Source organism: Macaca fascicularis, chromosome 16 (genome assembly GCF_037993035.2).
Source record: "Macaca fascicularis isolate 582-1 chromosome 16, T2T-MFA8v1.1".
Classification (NCBI taxonomy): Eukaryota; Metazoa; Chordata; class Mammalia; order Primates; family Cercopithecidae; genus Macaca; species Macaca fascicularis.
The window spans coordinates 44,841,225-44,853,607 of NC_088390.1; positions in this window are offsets into that span (position 1 = coordinate 44,841,225).

A 12,383-nucleotide genomic window follows, 5' to 3' on the forward strand; every position below is an offset into this window, starting at 1 on the left:
GATGAGAGATTTAAAGTCAATCAGGCTTTTTCCAGTTGTTTAAGAGACAGGATCTCTATCACTTAGGCTGGAGTGCGGTGGTGTGATCATAACTCGCTGTAACCTTAAACCCTGGACTCAAGAAATCCTCCTGCCTCAGCCTCCGGAGTAGCTGGAACTACAGGTGCACACCACCACACCTGGCTAATTTTTTAATTTTTTGTAGAGACAGGGTGTCGTTTTGTTGCCCAGGCTGGTCTCAAACTCCTGGACTCAAGCGATCCTCCTGGCTGGGCCTCCCAAAGTGCTGGGATGAGCCACCATGCATAGCCACCACACTGCCTGTTAGTACAGTGCTTCCATTCTGTTTTGCACCTTTTGCTGAAATACTGGTCTGTTGTTTTTCCAATTGTCCTCCATTTTGGACCCCAGGCCTCCTTTTGTTCAATAACTATTATCCTGATACTCAAAAAAATCCTGAGACAGAGATGGGCCTGCCTACCTATAGGTATTTAATAGTTAGCAATTGTGGTATAATTTGAAAACTCAAATTTTCAGAGTTTTACAGTGGGAGTGTGAATGGGGTTAATCATTAGAGTCTTAAAAGGAGCTAGGAAATGCACCATGTGATTTATGATTCTAGGTGAAGATAAAACGTTTTTGCATGGTGGTAGTAACTCAACAATTAACATCTTTAAAAATCCCAATATTTTCTTCCAAACGGATTTGAAAGCTATAAAATAACATTTGGTTAAAATTGTTTTGGCAGGCCAGGCAAGGTGTTTCATGTCTGTAATCCCAGCACTTTGGGAGGCCAAGGCAGGAGGATTGTTTGGGCCAAGGAGTTTGAGACCAGCCTGGGCAACATAGAGAGACTCTGTCTCTACAAAAATAAAAATTAAATAGCCATCTAAAAAAAATCTTAAAAATTACCTGGGCACAGTGGTGTGCCTGTGTAGTCTCAGCTACTCAGGAACCTGAGGTGGGAGGATCACTTGAGCCTGAGAGGTAGAGGCTACAGTGAGCTATGACTGCGTCACTGCACTCAAGCCTGGGCAACAGAGTGAGATCTTGCGTCAAAAAAAAAAAAGGTATTTTGGCAACTCTGTGTAGTCACTGGTGTTCTGGTGGGAGGGAAGCAAAGAGAATCAAATGTGGGTTTCTTAGAAAGAGGAAGGAAATTCATGTAAGAAAGAGGAAGTTGGCAAGCCCCTCACTCATGCCTATTTAACATCTTCCCACTACCCTAACAATTGAGTATAATTGCTGCGAAAACTTCATTTTAATATTCATAAAGCACTTTTTGTGTGCTAAATCCTGAGGAATACAAATTTTTTTTTTTTTTTCAAAGTTGCTTAGCCAGGTACAGTGGCTGGCCAGAAATTACACTCCCATATGTAATCCTAGCACTTTGGGAGGCTGAGGCAAGAGGATTGATTGAGGGCAGGAGTTCAAGAACAGCCTGGGCAACATTGCAAGACCCTGTCCCTACGAAAAATAATTTTAATTAGCTGGGTGTAGTGGTGTGTGCCTTCAGTCCCAGCTACTTGGGAGGCTAAAGTGGGAAGAGCACTTGAATCCAGGAGTTTGAGGCTGCAGTGAGCTATGATCATGCCAGTGCACTCCAGCCTGGGTGACAGAGCAAGACTCTGTCTTTAAAAAATGAAATAACAAAAAGAAAAATCTCTGGAAAGTACTACAATACAGGATGTTATGGGAACTTAGAGTAGGGAGAGGTATTAGTCCAGATTGAAGGAGTGGGAGGAGGGCAGGAAGCCTGGGGAATGTGAATCTTGAAAGATAAATAAGAATTCAGACATTCATTTACTCTAACAAATCCACTGTGCCTACTCTGTGGCAAGCATTGTTCTAGGCGCTGAAGATACAGAATTGAGCAAAGTAAAAGTTCCTGCTCTCGTGGAATTTACTTTCTAGTAGGAAAAGAGAGACAAAATAAGTATAATAGTACATCAGTTGTTCAACAGAAAAAAAATGCCCAGGAAGGAGGCAAGAAGTGCTGAGATGAAGATTGTAATTTAAAACTAGAATGGGGCTGGGCATGGTGGCTCATACTTGTAATGCCAACACTTTGGGAGGCCAAGGGGGAGGACTGCTTGAGTCCAGGAGTTTGAGACCAGCCTGGGAAACAAAGCAAGAGTCTGTCTCTACAAAAACAAATTTTTAAAAACCACAAAATTTAGCTGGGTATGGTGGCATGTGCCTGTAGTCCTAGATGCGTGGGAGGCTGAGATGGGAGGATTGCCTGAGCCCAGGAGGTCGAGGCTCCAGTGGGCCATGATCCACCACTGCACTCCAACCTGGATGACAGAGCAAGACCCTGTCTCAAAACAAACAAAAAAAATTAAAGTAAAATAAAAATAAATAAATAAAAATAGAATGGTCAGAGAGAAGCAGAAAGGGTGATATATAAGCCAAAATTGGAAGGAAATAATGGAGCAGACCTTGTGGATATCCAAGGGACGATTGTCCGAGGAATGAGGCAAGAGCACTTCTGCCAGGTGTAAGAGCCAGCAAGGAAGCAAATGTTCCTGGAACAGTGAGAGTAGGGGATGGGGTCAAATCCTCCTTAAAGACTTTGGCTCTTGCTCGCAAAATCAGAAACTGTCACAGGTTTTGGAATGGAGAAGAGATCTGTCATATTTATTTATTTATTTATTTATTTATTTATTTATTTATTTAGATGAAATCTTGCTCTGTTGCTGAGCCTGGAGTGCAGTAGTGTGATCTCGGCTCACTGCAACCTCCACCTCCCAGGTTCAAGCAATTTTTCCCACCCAGCCTCCTGAGTAGCTGGGATTATAGGCGTGTGCCACCATGCCCGGCTAACTTTTGTATTTTTTGTAGAAACGGGGTTTCACCATGTTGGCCAGGCTGGTCTCAAACTCCTGGCCTCAGGTGATCCACCTGCCTCGGCCTCCAAAAGTGCTGGGATTACAGGCGTGAGCCACGGCACCCAGGCTGTCATCCATTTAAAAAAGATATCTCTGCCTGCTGTGTTGAAAGTGGACTGGAGTGAGAGAAGAAGGGACAAAAAGGCAAACACAGGGAGACCAATTAGGGGGCGACTGCATTAATCCAGGCGTGAGGGTTAAGGGGTGAGAGGTTAGGTCCCAGATATTATTTTGAAAGAACAGCCAACAGGATTAGATTGGGATGAATGAGAGAATATTTAAAGATGACTCCAAACTTAGTGACCTAAGTAACTACTTCAGAATTGCTACTCACTGAGATGAGGAAGACAACAGGAGGAGGAGGTTTGTGGGTCAAGATCAGAAGCAGAGCTTTGGACGTTTTACGTTTGAGATGTCTATTAGACATCCAAGTGGATAGGTTAAATAGAGAGTTAGATATTTAAATCTGAAGTTAGAAAAGGTACAGGCTGGAGACATAGGTTGAGGAGTCATTAGAGATTGATGGTATGAAAGTTTTAAGACCAAGATGGGTGCAGTGGCTCGTGCCTGTAATCCCAGCTCTTTGGAATGGTGAGTTGGGGGGATCACTTGTGGCCAGGAGTTCGAGACCAGCCTGGGCAACATAGGTAGACCTAGTCTCTACAAGAAATAAAAGTTTAAAAATTAGCTTGATATGGTGCCACGCACCTGTGATCCCAGCTCTTTAGGATGCTGAGACGGGAGGATTGCTTGAGCCCAGGAGTTTGAGACCAGCCTGACCAACATGGTGAAACCCCATCTCTATAAAAGAAAGAAAAACAGAAAGAAAAAGAAAGAAAGAGAGAGGAAAGAAAGGAAAAGAAAGAAAAGAAAGGAAGAAGGAGGAGGAGGAGGAGAGAAAGGAAGAAAGGAAGGAAGGAAGGAAGGAAGGAAGGAAGGAAGGAAGGAAGGAAGGTCGGTCGGTCGGTCGGTAGGTCGGTCTGTCTCTGCCTATGCATGAACTTCAGCCTGGTTGTCACTCAGAGATTACTGGGGCCCAAACTTTGTGCACATTAGTAGATAATATTAACAAACAAATCAATTCATGCAAAAATCTAAGGGAGCAGCCAGTAGATACAAAGTTGTCCCCAGAAAACCCATAGAGAAAGGGTTCAAATTTCCCCCTCTGAGACAAACTCTCCCCTAACTATTGTGGTAGCTCAGACTGTGTTCTAGCCTCATGGACAACCTTTCTGGAAAAGGGTGCTAACTTATCCCAGATATTCTAGTTTTTGTCTGAGTGAAATGAAAACAAAGGTGGACAAAGTGAAATTCTAGTTAATAGGTCACTGTGTGCATTTATTAGCTGCACCCAATTTTGCATTGTACAAACACTAATATAAGGATCTTTCATTCTAGTGGTTGTCCCCTCAAAAGAGAAAGCCTGGTAGGGGAACAGTATTTTCTCCATCCTCAATGTTCTATCCCTCATTTATCTTTCTTTTTTTTAAAATACAGGGTCTCACTCTGTTGCCCATCTACTATATTATCTACTAATGTGCACAAAAGTTTGGGCCGTGCAATCATGGCTCACTGCAGCCTCAACCTCCCAGGCTCAAGTGATTCTCCCACCTCAGCCTCCCAAGTAGCTGGGACCACAGGCACACACCACCACACCCGGCTAATTTGTTTATTTTTTTGTAGAGACAGGGCTTCACTACATTGCCCAGACTGACTTTGAACTTGGCTCAAGTGATCCTACCTCTTTGGCCTCCCAAAGTTCTGGGATTACAGGCATGAGCCACTGTGCCTGGTCCTTATTGATCAGTTATTCTTCTGAAATGCTAAATTAGTAATCAGAATTACGTTCCAGCACAGTATGCATCACTTTGCTTACATGAGTATACCTGTGCTACTGTAATTCTGGGTTGTCATTGCTTCATAAAAAATTATTGCAAACACCCCGGCCAGGCTTGGTGGCTCATGCCTGTAATCCCAGCACTTTGGGAGGTCGAGGGGGGCGGCTCACCTGAGGTCGGGAGTTCAAGACCAGCCTGACCAACATGGAGAAACCCCGTCTCTACTAAAAAAAAATACAAAATTAGCCAGGTGTGGTGGTACATGCCTGTAATCCCAGCTACTCGGGAGGTTGAGGCAGGAGAATTGCTTGAACCCAGGAGGCAGAGGTCATGGTGAGCTGAGATCACACCATTGCACTCCAGCCTGGGTAACAAGAACAAAACTCTGTCTCAGAAAAAAAAAGAAGAAGAAATTACTGCAAACACTGAGTAGCATAAAACAATGACATTTATTTTGCTTATGAAACTGCAATGAGCAAAGCTCAGTGGGGAGAGCTAATCTGTACTCCATTTAGTGTCAGCTGCAGTGGGCTGAAAGCTAGGGACTGGAATCCTCTGAAGGCTTCCTCAATGACATGTCTGCCAGTTGATGCTGGTTGTCAGCTAAGGCCTTAGCTGGAGCCATCAGTGAAAACAGCTAAGCCCATTGTGCTTCCTCTTTCCTCACAACACTGTGGTTAGGTTCCAAAGGTGAGCACCCTGAAAAGAAAGGAGGAGAGAAAAGGGGGCTGGTGTAGTGGGCTGGTAAGCTATACCTCTCTTTTTTTTTTTTTTTTTTTTTTGAGATGGAGTCTCACTCTGTTGCCAGGCTGGAGTGCAGTGGCACACTCTTGGCTCACTGCAACCTCCACCTCCCGGGTTCAAGCGATTCTCCTGCCTCAGCCTCCCGAGTAGCTGGGACTACAGGCACGCACCACCACGCCCAGTTAATTTTTGTATTTTAGTAGAGACAGCACTTCACCATGTTGACCAGGATGGTCTCGATCTCTTGACCTCGTGATCTGCCAGCCTCGGCCTCCCAAAGTGCTGGGATTACAGGCATGAGCCACCATGCCCAGCCAAGCTGTAACTCTTTTATGACCTAGCCTCAGATGTAAATGCAGTGTCACTTCTGCTGCATTTTAGTCATTGAAGTAGCCACAAAGTTCTGCCCAGGTTTAAGGGGAGGCGAAATAATCTCCAGAAATGTTGTCATGCCACAGTCTGCCCTCGGGTTACAATTTAGATTCCTCCCACTTGTAAGATGCATACACCACTTCTAAAACCGCCTTGAGATCTAGGATCTCATCAGCTAGATCAGGTCCAGGGGGACTAAGGCTCCTCAGGTCTGGATCCTCGAATACAGTGCCTTTTGACTTGAATATCTGCTCTTAGTATACACTGAGTTTATTTAAGAGAAGGGGGTCATGATGTATTGAACTTACTTTTAAATGGTTCAGGGACAAACAAACTATATTTTTTTCACACATATATATTTGAAGACTATATACATATAGAAACATGGGCCAGGAGCCGTGGCTCCCACCTGTAATCCCAGCACTTTGGGAGGCCAAGGCGGGAGTATTGATTGAGCCCAGAAGTTCAAGACCAACCTGGGTAACATAGTGAGATTCTGTTTCTACAAAAACTTAAAAAATTAGCCAGGCATGGTGGCACACACCGGTGGGTCCCAGCTACTTGGGCAGCTGAAGTAAGAGATTGCTTGAGCTTGGGAAGTCAAGGCCACAGTGAGCCGCAATCACACCACTGCACTCCAGCCTGGGTGACAGGGCCAGACCCTGCCTTAAAAAAAAAAAAAAAAAGAAAAAGAAAAAGAAATATGCACACACACACACATATTTCTGGAGATTATTTCCCATCCCTTGAGCGTGGGCAGAACTGTATGACTGCTTCGATGATGGAATGGAGCAGAAGTGACACTGTTACATTTGGGGCTAGGTTTTAGAGAAAGAGAGAGGTGGGGGAGAGGGAGAGAGAATGCAAACAATAAAGCAAATTGAGCAGATGTTAATAGGTGAATCTGAATAAAGGGTATATGCAAGTGTTCTTTGTACTATTCTTGTTTTTGCAACTGTTCTGTAAGCTTGAAATTATTTCCAAATAAAAAGGTTTTTTTTAATGTGATGTACATGGAAGAGGTCCTGAGCTTTAAATATTTTGATATTTTTAATTCCAGGGCAAATCCCGACTTGATTTTTGTACTAACCCTTTAGTTCCCCCTTTGCCCAGATTTCTACAAGAAGACAGATCTCATTTCCTAAAAGAACTAGTTCTAGGAGAAACCCTCTTTGAGAGAGGAGATTTGGCATAATGAGACTCAACTTTTCAATTATCTTTGTATGACCTACCACACTAAAGGCATCTTGAAGCTATGTATGGTTTATACAGAAATTATAGAAGAGTGCACCTCAGCCTCCTTGGAACAAAAGAGACTGGGATTAGCTGCCTTGAAGAACCATCATTGTGTTCCCAAAGTTCAAATTCTAAAAATAGTGGCTGCTGAGAAACAACCTTCTCATCTTTCCTGTATGAAAAGGACACTTAAATAGAAGGCTGGTCTTTTTACTTACAGTGTCACAATCTCCAAACAACCAAGGAGTAATCACTACTAAATGTCCCATTTTAGAAGCTGTTTGGGTGGACACGATGACTCCACGCCTGTAATCCCAGCACTTTGGGAGCCCGAGGCAGGCGGATCTCTTGAGGTAAGGAATTGGAGACCATCCTGGCCAACTTGGTGAAACCCTCGTCTCTACTAAAAGTACAAAAATTAGCCGGTGTGGTGCTGTGCAGCTACTCGGGAGGCTGAAGCACGAGAATTGCCTGAACCAGGGAGGCAGAGGTTGCAGTGAGCCAAGATTGCACCACTGCACTCCAGCATAGGCGACAGAGGAAAACTCTGTCTCAAAAAAAAAAAAAAAGAACAGAAAATAGAAGCTGTTAGTTTTTTGTTGTTGTTCTTGAGACAGAGTCTCGCTCTGTCACCCAGGCTGGAGTGCAGTGGCTCAATCTCAGCTCACTGCAACTTCCACCTCCTGGGTTCAAGCAACTCTCCTGTCTCAGCCTCCCAAGTAGCTGGGATGACAGGCACATGCCACCATGCCCAGCTAATTTTTTTGTATTTTAGTAGAGATGGGGTTTCACCGTGTTGCCTAGGCTGGTGTTGAACTCCTGAGCTCAGACAGTCCACTGTTAGTATTTTTAAAATCATGCGGTTGAATTGCTTGAGCCCAAGAATTCGAGACCAGCATGGGCAACATATCAAAACCCCATCTCTACAAAAATACAAAAATTAGCCAGACAAAGTGGCATGTTGCCTAATGTCCCAGCTGCTCAAGAGGCTAAGGTGGGAGAATCACCTGAGCCTGGGGAGGTGGAGGCTGCAGTGAATCATGATCACACCACTGCATTCCTGCCTGGGCAACAGAGTGAGATCCTGTCTCAAAACATAAAATAAAAATAAATAAATAAAAGGCACCTCAGGGCCATTTAATAAATTCATCCATAACCATGGTGCATAGAATTTTATTCTTTCAAAGCTTATTATTTGGCTAGGCCCAGAAGCTCACTCCTGTAATCCAGCACTTTGGGAGGCCAGTGTGGGAGAATTGCTTGAGCCCAGAAGTCGAGACCACCCTGGGAAACATAGTTAGACACCACCTTTCCAAAACGTCTTTTTTAAATTTAGCCAGGTGGAGTGGTGCACACCTGTATTCTCGGCTACTTGGGAGGCTGAGGTGGGAGGATCACTTGAGCCCAGGAGGTCAAGGCTGCAGAGAGCCGTGATCATACCACTATACTCCAGTCTGGGTGACAATGCAAGGCCTTGTCTCAAAAAAAAAAAAAAAAAAAAAAACATTATTCTGAAAAAAAAATTTTTTTTTAAACCGTCTTGCTCTTGTCATCCAGGCTGAAGTGCAGTGGCACCATCTCAGCTCACTGCAACCCCCGCCTCCCAGGTTCAAGTGATTCTCCTGCCTCAGCCTCCCAAATAGCTGGGACTACAGGCCCATGCCACCATGCCCAGCTAACTGTTGTATTTTTAGTAGAGAAAGGGTTTTGCCATGTTGCCCAAGCTGGTCTCAAACTCCTGGCCTCAAGTGATCCACCTTCCTCAGCCTCCCAAACTGCTGGGATCACAGGCATGTGCCACCGTGCCTGGCCCATTATTCCGAAATTCTACATTGAAGTTCTTCTTTTGCTTCTTTTTTTCTCTTTTTCGAGACGGAGACTTGCTCTGTCACCCAGGCTGGAGTGCAAAGGTGCGATCTCAGCTCACTGCAACCTCCACCTCCCAGGTTCAAGCAATTCTCCTGCCTCAGCCTCCTCAGTAGCTGGGATTATAGGCGACCACCACCACGCCCAGCTAATTTTTGTATTTTTAGTAGAGACAGGGTTTCACCATGTTGATCAGGCTAGTCTCAAACTCCTGACCTCGTGATCCACTTGCTCGGCCTCCCAAACTGCTGGGATTACAGGCATGAGCCACTGCGTCCAGCCTTTCTTTTTTCTTTTTCTTTTTTTTTCAAACTCCATTTTGTAAGGTTGATCGGTTGCTCAAAGACTGACATGCTAATCAAATTTCAGTGAAACAGAGGATTTTGTTTCTAATCATGTTGGAGTTAAAAGGGACCAGATTAACCCTTCTGCCATACACACCTAGGAAACTAGACAAAACATACAGAACAGCTGTTTTCAGACATTGGACAACTGGCAGTGCAGAACTGACATCATTGAGAGAAAGAAAACAAATGAGGTAAATTCTGCGATTTTCCTAGCTTTTTGCCTAGGGGTGCAAACTGGATCACAAAATCAGAACATGGCAATCTCGCTGAGGATACACAGATTGGAGTTCATGGAACCTGAGGCAGCTGGAAGTTGCTGTGTAAAATTCCAAAAAGGAAGAAGGTATGCAAAAACCTTCAGAAATTTGCATAGGATCTTGAGTCTTTCCTGAGTATTAAGCTGTAAGTAGAGCTAAGTTCCAGGAGACTGAGCAAAGAACAATTGAAGAGATGTAACTGAACAATTCCCAGAGCTAGGAAACATTCAAATTATGACCAATTGGAGTCGAAATAACTTAGTGACCTCCCAAGATGTTCAGGAGAAATTGCAGCAGAGATAAACCTTACTAAAAGGTCTAAACTAGATCTAGAGTAAAGTACACGCTAGAACGGCTTAACGAAGCTTAAAAACTAGCTTCAAAAACATCAAACTAATCCAAAAATAAGTTAACAACCTGGTACAACAAAGACCTATGCTCTTTAAGGGAAGACTACAAAATACAGACATTCAATGATGTGACATCCATATTAGCCAGGCATGGTGGCCCATACCTGTAATCCCAGCTACTCAGGAGGCTGAGGCAGAAGAATTGCTTGAACCCAAAAGGTGGAGGTTACAGTGAGCTGAGATCAAGCCACTGTGTTCCAGCCTGGGTGACAGATCAAGACTCTGTCTCAAAAACAACAACAACAACAACAACCACAACAACAACAGAAAAAGCCCGGGCATAGTGGCTCACGCGTGTAATTCCAGCACTTTGGGAGGCCACGGCGGGCAGATCGTGTGAGGTCAGGCGTTCGAGACCAGGCCTGGCCAACATGGTGAAACTTCATCTCTACTAAAAATACAAAAATTAGCTGGGCGTGGGGGCAAGCACCTGTAGTCCCAGCTGCTGGGGAGGCTAAGGCAGGAGAATTGCTTGAACCTGGGAGGTGGAGATTGCAGTGAGCCAAGATGGTGCCACTGCACTTCAGCATGGGACACAGAGCGAGACTCCATCTCAAAAAAAAAAAAAGAAAAGAAAAAGAAAAGAAAAAACAACGTGACATCCTGGGATCCAATAAAAAATTAGTATTTATACCAAGAAGCACGGGGGAAAACCAAGAGAAAAATCAGGTGATAGACATGGACCCAGAAATAACAGAGATTATGGAATTAGCAGATAAGAATGATGAAACAGCTATTATAACTATATTTAAAGAAAAACATGACTATAATGAGGAAAGAAGATAGAAAAAAGAACCAAATGGAACTTCTAGTGGTGAAAAATATAGTATCTGAACTTGTAACCACATTGTATCAATCTGGCTCAACTTTTTTTTTGAGACAGAGTCTCGCTCTGTCACCCAGGCTGGAGTGCAGTGGCACGATCTTGGTTTACTATAACCTACACCTCCCAGGTTCAATGGATTTTCCTGTCTCCACCTCCCAAGTAGCTGGGATTACAGGTGCATGCACCACGCCCAGCTAATTTTTGTATTTTTAGTAGAGAGGGGGTTTCACCATGTTGGCCAGGCTGATCTTCAACTCCTGACCTCAAATGATCCGCCCGCCTCGCCCTCCCAAAGTGCTGGAATTACAGGCGTGAGCCACCATGCCCAGCCAATCTGGCTCAACTTCTTTTTTTTTTTTTTTTTTTTTTTGAGACAGAGTCTGGCTCTGTCGCCCAGGCTGGAGTGCAGTGGCCAGATCTCAGCTCACTGCAAGCTCTGCCTCCCAGGTTCCCGCCATTCTCCTGCCTCAGCCTCCCGAGTAGCTGGGACTACAGGCGCCGCCACCACGTCCAGCTAATTTTTTTGTATTTTTAGTAGAGATGGGGTTTCACCGTGTTAGCCAGGATAGTCTCGATCTCCTGACCTTGTGATCCGCCTGCCTCGGCCTCCCAAAGTGCTGGGATTACAGGCGTGAGCCACCGCGCCCGGCCCTGGCTCAACTTCTATATAACAAAGTTGTGAGTTTTCAGTTGCTGTGGACTCCCCAGGTTGAAGGTTATGTAACCTGAGCATGCCCAGATGAAGCAAGCATGCTACAATAGGGGGAATCTAAGGCTCAGACCAAGGAGCAGAGATGGAACTAAGTGGACACCACATAGTTTGATCCAGGATCCAATCAGATCAAACTCTGGCATCACCCCATGCCAGGGTCCAGTGAGATCATGCCTTCTGGCATTACCTTATTGCAAGATCCAATCAGATAATACCTCATTACTCTATGCTTATAAAACATGACCCAGATCCCAGCTTGGGGAGACATAGTCGAGCATTTCCTCCTGTTTCCTTATCAGTTGACTCACAGTAAAACTTTTCTCAGCTGGGTGCAGTGGCTCGTGCCTATAATCCCAGCACTTTGGGAGGCTGAGGCAGGTGAATCACCTGAGGTCAGGACTTCGAGACCACCTGGGCAACATGGCGAAACTCCATCTCTACTAAAAATACAAAAATTAGCTGGGCATGGTGGCACGTGCCCATAATCCCAGCTACTAGGGGGGCTGAGGCAGGAGGATCGCTTGAAACTGGGAGGCAGAGGTTGCAGCGAGCTGAGATCGTGCCACTGCATTCCAGCCTATGCAACAGAGCGAGACTCTGTCTCAAAAACAAAACAAAACAAAACAAAAACAAAAAACATTTCTCAAAAACCAGTGCCACAGTATTGGCCTCTATGCACGTCAGGCAGTGAGCCCATTGATTGCTCAGTAACAAAATGAAAAAATTCAACATGGCAGCTAGCTTACTCCAGAGCAAGCAATCAGAGGGAAAACAAAAAGAGGGTTACCTAATACATTAGTTTTCTATTGCAGTAAGAAATTACCACAAGCTTAGTGGCTTTGAAACACCTTTGCAAAAATTACAAGTGAGATAAATCTGACATA